Genomic DNA, 11188 nt, shown 5'->3' with positions numbered 1-11188 from the left:
CTAACTAACTCTCTCTCTCTAATTTTTGAAAATATCTTCCCTCTTTTCCAAAATTTCTTTTTAATTAACTAATTATTTCAATTTTTAAAATCTTAATTTTCGAAAATTACTAACATTTTTCAAGAACTATTTTCGAAAATCACTAACCATTTTTCAAAAACAATTTTCGAAAATTCCCTCCCTCTCTTATCTTCTCCTTTTCTTCCACTCACCTAAAGGGAACCTCTATACTTGGGTAAAAAGGATCCCTATTATTATTATTTTTCTGTGCCCTCTTCTTTGTCATATGAGCAGGAACAAGGACAAGAACATCCTTGTTGAAGCAGATCCAGAACCTGAAAGGACTCTGAAGAGGAAACTAAGAGAAGCTAAATCACAACTATCCAGCAAGCACCTGTCAGAAATTTTCAAATAGGAAGAGGAGATGGCAGCCGAAAATAATAATAATGCAAGGAGAATGCTTGGTGACTTTACTGCACCTAATTCCAATTTACATGGAAGAAGCATCTCCATTCCTGCCATTGGAGCAAACAATTTTGAGCTGAAACCTCAGCTAGTTTCTCTGATGCAGCAGAACTACAAGTTTCATGGACTTCCATCTGAAGATCCTTTTCAGTTCTTAACTGAATTCTTGCAGATCTGTGATACTGTTAAGACTAATGGAGTAAATCCTGAAGTCTACAGGCTCATGCTTTTCCCTTTTGCTGTAAGAGACAGAGCTAGAGTGTGGTTGGACTTTCAACCCAAAGACAGCCTGAACTCTTGGGATAAGCTGGTCACGGCTTTCTTAGCCAAGTTCTTTCCTCCTCAAAAGCTGAGCAAGCTTAGAGCGGATGTTCAAACCTTCAGACAGAAAGAAGGTGAATCCCTCTATGAAGCTTGGGAAAGATACAAGCAACTGACCAAAAAGTGTCCTTCTGACATGCTTTCAGAATGGACCATCCTGGATATATTCTATGATGGTTTATCTGAGCTATCAAAGATGTCATTGGATACTTCTGCAGGTGGATCCATTCACCTAAAGAAAATGCCTGTAGAAGCTCAAGAACTCATTGACATGGTTGCTAATAACCAGTTCATGTACAATTCTGAGAGGAATTCTGTGAGTAATGGGACGCCTATGAAGAAGGGAGTTCTTGAAATTGATACTCTGAATGCCATATGAGCTCAGAACAAAATATTGAATCAGCAAGTCAATATGATTTCTCAGAGTCTGAATGGAGTGCAAGCTGCATCCAACAGTACTCAAGAGGCTTCCTATGAAGAAGAAGCTTATGATCCTGAAAACCCTGCAATAGCAGAGGTAAATTACTTAGGTGAACCTTATGGAAACACCTATAATCCATCATGGAGAAATCATCCAAATCTCTCATGGAAGGATCAAAAGCCTCAACAAGGCTTTAATAATGGTGGAAGAAACAGGTTTAGCAATAGCAAGCCTTTTCCATCATCCACTCAGCAACAGACAGAGATTTCTGAGCAGAATCCATCTAGCTTAGCAAATTTAGTCTCTGATCTATCTAAGGCCACTATAAGTTTCATGAATGAAACAAGGTCTTCCATTAAAAATTTGGAAGCACAAGTGTGCCAGCTGAGTAAAAGGATCACTGAAATCCCTCCTAGTACTCTCCCAAGCAATACAGAAGAGAATCCAAAAGGAGAGTGCAAGGCCATTGACATAAGCACCATGGCCGAACCTGTAAGGGAAGGAGAGGACGTAAATCCCAAGGGGGAAGACCCCTTGGGACGTCCAGTGATCAATAAGGAGCTTCCCTCTGAGGAACCCAAGGAATCTGAGACTCATCTAGAGACCATAGAGATTCCACTGAACCTCCTTATGCCATTCATGAGCTCTGATGAGTATTCCTCTTCTGAAGAGAATGAGGATGTTACTGAAGAGCAAGCTGCCAAGTTCCTTGGTGCAATCATGAAGCTAAATGCCAAATTATTTGGTATTAAAATTTGGGAAGATGAACCTCCCTTGTTCACCAATGAACTAAGTGATCTGAATCAATTGACATTGCCTCAGAAGAAACAGGATCCTGGAAAGTTCATAATACCTTGTACCATAGGCACCATGATCTTTAAGGCTATGTGTGACCTTGGTTCAGGGATAAACCTCATGCCCCTCTCTGTAATAGAGAAACTGGGAATCTATGGGGTGCAAGCTGCTAAAATCTCATTAGAGATGGCAGATAATTCCAGAAAACAGGCTTATGGACAAGTAGAGGACGTGTTAGTAAAGGTTGAAGGCCTTTACATCTCTGCTGATTTCATAGTCTTAGATACTGGGAAGGAAGAGGATGAATCCATCATCCTAGGAAGACCTTTCCTAGCCACAGCAAGAGCTGTGATTGATGTGGACAGAGGAGAATTGATCCTTCAATTGAATAAGGACAACCTTGTGTTTACAACTCAAGGATCTCTCTCTGCATCCATGGAGAGGAAGCAGAAGAAGCTTCTCTCAAAGCAGAGTCAAACAAAGCCCCCACAGTCAAACTCTAAGTTTGGTGTTGAACTCCCATATCCAAACTCTAAGTTTGGTGTTGGAGAGTCTCAACAATGCTCTGAACATCTGTGAGGCTCCATGAGAGCCCACTGTCAAGCTATTGACATTAAAGAAGCGCTTGTTGGGAGGCAACCCAATGTTTAGTTATCTAATTTTATTTTTATTTTTCATGTTTTCTTAGGTTCATGATCATGTGGAGTCACAAAATAAACGAAAAATTTAGAAACAGAATCAAAAACAGCGGAAGAAAAATCACACCCTGGAGGAAGCACCTGTCTGGCGTTCAACGCCAGAACAGAGCATGGTTCTGGCGCTGAACGCCCAAAATGGGCAGTGTCTGGGCGCTGAACGCCCAAAATGGGCAGCATCTGGGCGCTGAACGCCAGAATTGCACCCTGGAGAAGAGCTGGCGCTGAACGCCCAGAACAAGCATGGTTCTGGCGTTCAACGCCAGAAATGGGCAACAAATGGGCGTTGAACGCCCAAAATGGGCACCAACCTGGCGCTGAACGCCCAGAGTTGTGTGCAAGGGCATTTTGCATGCCTAAATTGGTGCAGGGATGTAAATGCCTTGACACCTCAAGATCTGTGGACCTCACAGGATCATCTCAGGATCTGTGGACCCACAGGATCCCCACCTTCCTTCCTCATAATTCTAGTTTTTTTTCCACATCTTCTTCTTCATCTATTCCTTTGCTCGAGGGCGAGCAACATTCTAAGTTTGGTGTGGTAAAACAATTATGTAAAGGATCTATAGCTCAGTGGTAGAACATGTGGCTGCAAATCAAGAGATCCCTGAGATACCTCAGGGGATGCACTTCCCTCCACATAGTTATTGGAAGCAACTGAGGATAGAAATACCAAAAATCACTAGGAATCAAGCCACAAAGACAAGGAAGAGACATAGAAGAGCTCAAGGACATCATTGGTTCCTCAAGAAGGAAACGCCACCATCACTAAGGTGGATTCATTCCTTGTTCTTATTTCTTCTGTTTTCGTTTTCTATGTTATGTGCTTATCTATGTTTGTGTCTTCATTACATGATCATTAGTAGTTAGTAACTATGTCTTAAAGTTATGAATGTCCTATGAATCCATCACCTCTCTTAAATGAAAACTATTTTAATTCAAAAGAACAAGAAGTACATGAGTTTCGAATTTATCCTTGAACTTAGTTTAATTATATTGATGTGGTGACAATGCTTCTTATTTTCTGAATGTATGCTTGAACAGTGCATATGTCTTTTGAAGTTGTTGTTTTAAGAATGTTAAATATGTTGGCTCTTGAAAGAATGATGACTAGGAGACATGTTATTTGATAATCTGAAAAATCATAAAAATGATTCTTGAAGCAAGAAAAAGCAGTAAAGAACAAGGCTTGCAGAAAAAAAAAATATAGGCAAAAAAAAAATATAGAAAGAAAAAGAAAAAGCAAGCAAAAAAAGCCAAAAGCTCTTAAAACCAAGAGGCAAGAGCAAAGAGCCAATAACCCTTAAAACCAAAAGGCAAGGGTAATAAAAAGGATCCCAAGGCTTTGAGCATCAGTGGATAGGAGGGCCTAAAGGAATAAAATCCTGGCCTAAGCGGCTAAACCAAGCTGTCCCTGACCATGTGCTTGTGGCGTGTAGGTGTCAAGTGAAAACTTGAGACTGAGCGGTTAAAGTCAAGGTCCAAAGCAAAAGAAGAGTGTGCTTAAGAACCCTGGACACCTCTAATTGGGGACTTTAGCAAAGCTGAGTCACAATCTGAAAAGGTTCACCCAATTATGTGTCTGTGGCATTTATGTATCCGATGGTAATACTAGAAAACAAAGTGCTTAGGGCCACGGCCAAGACTCATAAAGAAGCTGTGTTCAAGAATCATCATACTGAACTAGGAGAATCAATAACACTATCTGAACTCTGAGTTCCTATAGATGCCAATCATTCTGGACCTCAATGGATAAAGTGAGATGCCAAAACTATTCAAGAGACAAAAAGCTACAAGTCCCGCTCATCTGATTGAAGCTATGTTTCATTGATAGTTTGGAATTTATAGTATATTCTCTTCTTTTTATCCTATTTGATTTTCAGTTGCTTGGGGACAAGCAACAATTTAAGTTTGGTGTTGTGATGAGCGGATAATTTATACGCTTTTTGACATTGTTTTTAGTATGTTTTTAGTAGGATCTAGTTACTTTTAGGGATGTTTTCATTAGTTTTTATGTTAAATTCACATTTCTGGACTTTACTATGAGTTTGTGTGTTTTTCTGTGATTTCAGGTATTTTCTAGCTGAAATTGAGGGACTTGAGCAAAAATCAGATTCAGAGGTTGAAGAAGGACTGCTGATGCTGTTGGATTCTGACCTCCCTACACTCAAAGTGGATTTTCTGGAGCTACAGAACTCGAAATGGCGCGCTTTTAATTGCGTTGGAAAGTAGACATCCAGAGCTTTCCAGAAATGTATAATAGTCCATACTTTGCCTAAGTTTAGATGACGCAAACTGGAATTCAATGCCAGTTCTCTGCCCAATTCTGGCGTCCAGCGCCAGAAACAAGTTGCAAAGTGGAGTTCAACGCCCAAAATGGTACAAAAGGCGGTGTTCAACTCCAAGAAGGACCTCTACACGTGCAACACTCAAGCTCAGCCCAAGCACACACCAAGTGGGCCCCGGAAGTGGATTTATGCATCAATTACTTACTTCTGTAAACCCTAGTAGCTAGTTTATCATAAATAGGACCTTTCACTATTGTATTAGACATCCTGGATCGTATTTTGATCCTGTGATCAAGTCTTGGTTACTCCGGTTCCCCTCTGGGGCCGAGACCAATGAACTCCATTATCACTTATGTATTTTCAACGGTAGAGTTTCTACACTCCATAGATTAAGGTGTGGAGCTCTGCTGTTCCTCAAAGATTAATGCAAAGTACTACTATTTTCTATTCAATTCATCTTATTTCGCTTCTAAGATATTCATTCGCACTTCAACCTGAATGTGATGAACGTGACAATCATCATCATTCCCTATGAACGCGTGCCTGACAACCACTTCCGTTCTACATTAGATTGAATGAGTAACTCTTAGATCTCTTAATCAGAATCTTCGTGGTGTAAGCTACAATGATGGCGGCATTCAAGAGAATCCGGAAAGTCTAAACCTTGTCTGTGGTATTCCGAGTAGGATTCAATGATTGAATGACTGTGACGAGCTTTAAACTCGTGATTGCTGGGCGTAGTGACAGACGCAAAAGGATAGTAAATCCTATTCCAGCATGATCGAGAACCGACAGATAAATAGCCGTGCCGTGACAGGGTGCGTTGACCATTTTCACTGAGAGGATAGGATGTAACCATTGACAAGGGTGATGCCTCCAGACGATTAGCCGTGCCGTGACAGGGCATTTGGATCATTTTCCCGAGAGAAGACCGAAAGTAGCCCTTGACAATGGTGATGCATTACATAAAGCCAGCCATGGAAAGGAGTAAGACTGATTGGATGAAGATAGCAGGAAAGCAGAGGTTCAGAGGAACGAAAGCATCTCTATTCGCTTATCTGAAATTCTCACCAATGATTTACATAAGTATTTCTATCCATATTTTATTAATTATTTTCGAAAACCCCATTACTATTTTATATCCGCTTGACTGAGATTTACAAGGTGACCATAGCTTGCTTCATACCAACAATCTCCGTGGGATTCGACCCTTACTCATGTAAGGTATTACTTGGACGACCCAATGCACTTGCTGGTTAGTTGTGCGAAGTTGTGAACCATGGTATTGGCATCATGTTTTTTGGTGCCATTACCAGGGAAAGAAAGAGCGATGAATTTTACATAATCAAAGTATAATCACAATTTCTGCGCACCAACAGGCTGTCTGGAAATGCCTAAGGTGCTTGATAGGCTCTTGAGCAGGTAAGCCATGAAACTTGGGCATCAAGTTGATCAGTGCGGTTTTTAGTTCAAAATCTGCAGCTGCAGTTGGGTGATGCACTTGATACGGATGCAGTGTAAAATCTGGGGCTCCTGCCTCCTGGAGAGTAATCCTCCTAGGTTCTGCCATGTTTCCTACACGTAAATCAACTGGATCAGTAGTAAATGAGCTTGTCTCGCTCTCAGATGGCGGTTTAGATTCGTCCTCAGATGAGACTGGTGAATTGATAATAACCACTTCACCACCCTTGAAGGCTAACCGACGTCAAGTTCGTCTAATATGTGAAAGAGTTCTTTCAATTTCAAGATCAAATGAGACTAAACTCGGATTAGGCAATGAACGCGTCATTCAATGAGAAAGACATGTAACTCATGGTAACAGAAATAAAAATAAAATATGCAAATAAAAATAAAATATATACACTAATTAATAATTTAGCACACTATTGCAACTCCCCGGCAACGGCGCCAAAAATTGGTGCGTGGCAGAAGTTAACCAATTAAGAGATTTTATTTAAGAGAACAGCATTGCGCGTATAGCTCTTAATCGGCTAAGATCTGTCTCACCAATTTAAAAAGGGTTGTCACAAATTTTAGAAATAAAATACTGGGAGTATGAGTCCCAGGTCGTATCCCAACAAGTTGCAGGAAAGAGTGCTATTTTATTAATCAGAAAATTCCCAGGAAGTTGAGTTTTGCTAATGAGAAATTAAAATAATTGTGCATTAAAGAAATAAAAATAAACTAAGAATAATTATTGATTTTCTAAATAAAAGGCCTTGACTGGGAGAATAATTAAGTGGAACTTCTATCCTTGTTGGGATCTTCTCAAATGTGGTGTAAAAAGGTTGTTGTTCTCACTCGATTACCCCTTACTAAATAAGGGAATGTATGGTGATTGAACTAACTCTTACCCTCAGATCCTAGTCCTCTCCCTTGGAGAGGTCCAGTGTTAGTAGGTATGGAATTAGCTAACAACGTCCAGTTTAACCAAGCACTTGAGCATTCCAACTCAAGTATCGTCTCTTAATCAACTCCCATGTCAAGTAGAAATTCTACTCCATTGACATGAAATTAATAATCATAAAAATATGAGGAGACATAATTAAATAAAATAAAATAGAGAATTGAAATCAATTAAAATAAAAATACTTCTATATATTGATAAATTCGAAACGCAACATAATTGTCTGAACAGAATCAATGAGTAACTAATTAAAAATAAGGGAATAAGGAAACGAACTAAAGTAATGTCTTCAACGGAGGTAATGACTCTCAGCATCCAAAAATCCAAACAAAAACATAAACTATCAATGTAATGCAACTCTAAAAACTCAGATCTGAAACTAAGTGTAATCCTAATGTGATGAATCTGAATGTTTGTGGATGCCTCTTGAGTTTCTGCATGTTTGCTAGGTTTAGTATGTGTTTCTGGGCCGAAAACTGGGTCAAAAAGCGGCCCAAAATCGCCCCCAGCGTATTCTGTTATTTTTGCAGATCGCGCAGGTCACGCGTACGCGTCATCCACGCGTTCGCATCAGTCAGCGATTTTTCTTGTCACGCGTTCGCGTGGTTCACGCGTTCGCGTCACTCGTGCAGACTCCAATCCACGCGTTTGCGTCAGGCACGCGTCCGCGTCGCTGCGAATTCTTCATTTCGCGCGTTCGCGTGGGCCATGCGCTCGCGTCATTACTCGCTGGTCATCTCCTTAGTTTCTTGTGTTCCTTCTATTTTTGCAAGCCTCCTCTCCAATTTACAAGTCATTTATGCCCTATGAAGCCTGAAACACTTAACACACGGATCACGGCATCGAATGGGATAAAGGAGAACTAAAATATATAATTAAAGGTCTCTAGGAAGCAAGTTTTCAACCATAGAGTGATTTTGGGAAGGAATTGTAAATACATGCTTATCATATGAATAAGTAGGTAAAGATTTGAGAAAACCACACAATTAAACACAATATAAACCATAAAATAATAGTTTATCAAGGAGGATAATGCGCAACCTTCAAGGCATAGTATGAATGATAAAATGTTGGAAGAGGATGATCAAGAGGCAAGCTCCACTAATGAAGAATGTGTGGAAGAAGTTGGTGGGAAAAGAATTAAAGTTGAAGAAGCTTGCCAAGAGGTGGAGGTAGTCAAAGAAGAGCACAAGAAAGTGGAACTTGCAAGATCATTAGGACCACCCCTTCCTAAGTCACCATCCTACACAACATTCAAGTGGGTAAAATCCCTATCCCTAAGCTTTACTTTCTCACTTGAATATGGTTTGATTGAAAATGATGGTCAACTTAGATCTCTTTGTGGAGTTAAGAGTAGAAGAGATTTGTGTAGTGGTTGGAAACATCACTCTAAGTTCATGATGGTTGCATGCTCAAAGTTGAATACCAATGGTTGGTGTAGAACCAAATTGCATGGGTCTAGGAGAATGTTTGGATGCTTAGTTGAGAATTCACAAGCCTTGTCACCCAGATTTAACTATGGTAGTCAACAAGAAGATGGGTCCAAGAACAAGGTTTGGGACCCCGGAATTCATTTCAACAATCAAAACTCTTGGGGCCTTGTCATTTACTTAAGCTTACTTGAAGGCTTTATGCGCCTAATTTGGGATCCCGGTGGACATTGGAGATGCAAACATTGGTGGGGATTCAAGGATGAATTCAAGCATAAGCCACCATAGAAAGGACCCCACCAAATGTCCAACTTAAGGACTTAAACTAAAAGTGCTAGGTGGGAGACACCCCACCATGGTAAACTCTTTCCATTCTCTTGTATATATAATCAATGAATGAATCAAGTTGCCATTGTTAGTAGTTTTCTTCTTTGCATACTCTTGTTTTAGTATTTTAGTTGTTAGCTTGTTTGATTAGATTTGTGCCTTAAGTTGTAGAGTAGTTGTTGTTGAGTAGTGTTTTACTTGAAGTGTAAGTTTTGTTTGCTTTGTATTTGAAAATTTTTCCAAAAACTAAAAAGATTTGTTGTTAAATTTGAATTTTGATTGTTTTAGAATGCTTGTAGATTAGGAGAGTGCCCTGTTTCTATTTCAAAAAAAAAAAAAATGGCGCACCACGCGTAGGCGTGGCCGACGCGTACGCGTCGTATGCCATATTGGGACTCCCAATACAAAAACCCAGGAGTTGCACGAACATCGCGCGAGCACTGTGCGTTTCGCACAAACTAGACCTCCGCGTATGCGTGGGCGATGCTTATGCGTCGCTTGTCCATCCTGCCATCCATGCGCACGCGTGGGGGACGCGTACGCGTCGCTTCCACGCCCTGTTTTTTCCCCCTTTCTTCTTTCTTCTCTCCTTCTTCTTTCTTTATACCTTTCTTCTTTTCTCATCTTCCTTTCTTACTTTCTTCCTCTCCTTTCAAAATTCTATTTTTATCAATTTTATTTTTCTCATCTTTCATTTTCTTTCGTTTATTGCATTTGCATACTTTTATTCATTGCATTTTAATTTTGTTTTTGTAGCTTATTCTTCTTTTCTTTTCTAAATTTTTTATTTTAATAATGGTGTTGAATTCTCTTACTCAATTGTTGAGAATTTCTTGGTTAATCTTGGTGCTTCTAGACTTATTTGATATTGATGTGTAATAAAATTTCTAATTCAATGCTTAACCTTTGATGATCCTTGTATCCTTTGTGCATTGATATGAGCTTACATGTCTTTCATGACCCACTCTTTCTTGTTTGAACTTGATGCTTGACATGCTCTTCATGTTATTCACTTATGCTTTGACTTTTCTCTTGCATCACGTATTGGTTGATATGCCCTTTACCTATATTGTTCTCTCACTTACATGTGTAGCTAACATGTAGTGAGAACCTTACTCTTATTTGGCATTAGCCCCCGCCTATGTTCTATTTGCTTTGATATCTTTGTTGTAGGCTTAATTTTCTTTCTTTTTCTTTCCTTTGAGGTTGGCCACCAAAAGAAGGAAAGGAAGAGATTTTAAATGGGGCAACAAACAAGTTCATACGCACAATCTTTTGAATGAGCTCATCAGTTGTAGCAACCCGTCCACCTTTCTCTTCTTTGCATGCACTGAGGACGGTGCAAATTTTTAAGTGTGGGGAGGTCGTCCGACCGATCTCCATGGGTAACAACTTCCTTTTTCAACACCAAATTTTTATTTTCTATGTTAGCTAGTTGTTGCATTGCATGTTAGGGTGCATGTTAGTTAGAATTTGTACATATTTTTACCACTTCCCTTTTATGTTAGGACTACATGGTTAGGGTGGTAATTTCTTTTCCAAGAAAAATTGTTTTAGGGCACCCTACCAATTTGAAAAAAAATTTTGTTGAACTTGCTTGGAAGAATTTATTTTGGAACATGGTTTTTGGGCCAAGAACACAAGCATGTGAGTTTTGAGCCTAATTGTGTGGTTACATCTTATAACCACTTATTTTCCATTCTTGTGTGCATTGTTCTCTTTCTATGATTGTAATCTTTGCTTTGTTTGATTCTATATATCCATTATTCCATGTATACATGCATTTATATGATTGAGGCCATCATTTGATTTAGCTCACTTACCCAAATAGCCTACCTTTCATCAACCATTGTTAGTCAATTTTGAGCCTATTTAATCCCTTTTGTTCTTAATATTAGCACATCACTACCTCTAAGTGAAAAATAATAAATGTCCTTCATTTGGATCTTTGATTAGCTTAGGCTAGTGAGGGTGTGTATCATTTGGGTATGGGAAACTTGGGACATTGGTTGAGGTAAAAGTGCATTTTGTATTTTTGA

At 39.5% G+C, this 11188-nt stretch overlaps 1 non-coding gene across 1 annotated transcript; it reads right to left on the bottom strand.

Annotated features, from left to right (window-relative positions):
* Window positions 1-820: 820 nt before the first annotated feature.
* On the bottom strand, window positions 821-928 carry LOC112768240 (small nucleolar RNA R71). The gene has a single exon (XR_003185676.1). It is a non-coding gene; the product is annotated as a small nucleolar RNA R71 (small nucleolar RNA).
* Between the last annotated feature and the right edge of the window lie 10260 nt (window positions 929-11188).

Source organism: Arachis hypogaea, chromosome 17, assembly GCF_003086295.3.
Source record: "Arachis hypogaea cultivar Tifrunner chromosome 17, arahy.Tifrunner.gnm2.J5K5, whole genome shotgun sequence".
In the NCBI taxonomy this organism is placed as follows: Eukaryota; Viridiplantae; Streptophyta; class Magnoliopsida; order Fabales; family Fabaceae; genus Arachis; species Arachis hypogaea.
This window is presented reverse-complemented; position numbering and strand designations above follow the sequence as displayed.